Raw genomic sequence first — 1,681 nt, 5'->3', positions numbered from 1 at the left:
ATGTATATATAATTAAGGCTCACCAGCCATTTGACCATCTTCTTCTGTACGGATGCACGAACACTGGCCGAACTCTTACGGGAATCGGCAGTAAAGCAGGATAATGAGTATAATGTGTATAATGGGCAGGGGTACTATGAATATAGTGCGGGACAATAAGTTGATAATGTGGGTCTCACGGGAGGCGTGCCAGAGATAAGTCCCTGCAGTCGCACTATCCTCTGTGTCCTCGGTGGCTCAGGTGGATAGAGCGTCTGCCATGTAAACAGGAGATCCCGGGTTCGAGTCCCGGTCGGGGAACAGATTTTCAACTGTCCCCGTTGACTTATATCAAAGCTTGCATGCAGCTAGGGGTATTCATTTCATGGTGAATACACAGAAGAATGAAAAAGAAAACTGAGGATGTGTTAGATGACGATTTGTTTGGCATAGAGAAAGATAAAGGCATTAGACAAGCAGTTCTGACGCGCTTGATAATGGAAGCAAGACTGAAGACAAATCAAGACGTATTCATAGGATTTGTCGACGTGGAAAAAGCGTTTGACACTGTAAAACGGTGCAAGATGTTTGAAATTCCGAGAAAAATAGGGGTGAGCTATAGGGAAAGAGGGGTAACATACAATTTGTGCAAGAACTAAGTCTTAATATTCTATAAGACTGGACGACAGAAAATTAAGTGCTCGAAATAAAAAGAATGTAAGACAAGGATGTAATTTTTCGCCCCTACTGTTTAGTCTGTACGACGATGATGCAGTGATGGAAATAAAAGAAAGATTGAAGAGTGGGATTAAAATTCAGTCTGAAAGGATATCAGTGATAATATACGCTTATGACATTGCTACCCTCGGAGAAAATGAAGAAGAATTGCAGGATCTGTCGAATGGAATGAAGTCTAAAGAGTACAGAATATTGACTGAAAGTAAACCGGAAAAAGACAATGGTAATGAAATGCAGCAAGAAGGAGAACAGCGAGAAACTTGACATCAAAACTGGCGATCACGAAGAAGACGAAGTTAAAGAATTCCGCTAATTTGGAGGCACAGTAACATGTGACGGACAAAGCAAGGAGGACATAAAAAGCAGTCTAGCGCAGGCAAAGAACGTATTCCGTACACAAGAAGTTTACTTGTCTGAAACAATGTCCTTAATTTGAAGAAGAAATTTCTGGGAATGCACGCTTAGAGATCTAATGCGACAGTGGAATGGTCAGAATTAGGCGGACTGTTCAAGAACGAGGAGACTCTCTGCAGAATCCGAGAAGAAAAGAAGGTAGGAAAATACTGCCAAGAAGGGACAGGATGATACAACACGTGTGTGGCACTAGGGAATAACATCCATGGTGTTAGGCGGAGCTGTAGAGTGTAAGGACTGGAGGGGAAGACAGAGATTTGACAAAATCAAACAAATAATTGAGTATGTAGCCACAAGTGCTACTCTGCGATGAATAGGTTAGCGCAGGATAGAAATTTGTGGCCGCACCAAACCAGTTAGAAGACTGATGAAGAAAAAAAAAGAGATGGCCAGGTGTGAGTAGTACTCGCGATCTGAGTACAGACTGTGTGCGGGGTGTTTGGAAAGTCCCGTTACAAATTTCTAAGATTTGTAGAGGAGTGTGAGTACATGATATGTTTAACGGGAAACCATGTCCGAAAACATACCGTTTCCGTGCTGCAGCCATTTC

The 1,681-nt window shown here is 42.4% G+C and overlaps 1 non-coding gene across 1 annotated transcript; it reads left to right on the top strand.

Annotated features, from left to right (window-relative positions):
• The first annotated feature begins 226 nt into the window (after positions 1 to 226).
• Positions 227 to 300, top strand: Trnat-ugu (transfer RNA threonine (anticodon UGU)). The gene has a single exon. It is a non-coding gene; the product is annotated as a tRNA-Thr (tRNA).
• Positions 301 to 1,681: the final 1,381 nt, after the last annotated feature.

This window comes from Schistocerca serialis, chromosome 12 (genome assembly GCF_023864345.2).
Source record: "Schistocerca serialis cubense isolate TAMUIC-IGC-003099 chromosome 12, iqSchSeri2.2, whole genome shotgun sequence".
Lineage (NCBI taxonomy): Eukaryota > Metazoa > Arthropoda > Insecta > Orthoptera > Acrididae > Schistocerca > Schistocerca serialis.
This window is presented reverse-complemented; position numbering and strand designations above follow the sequence as displayed.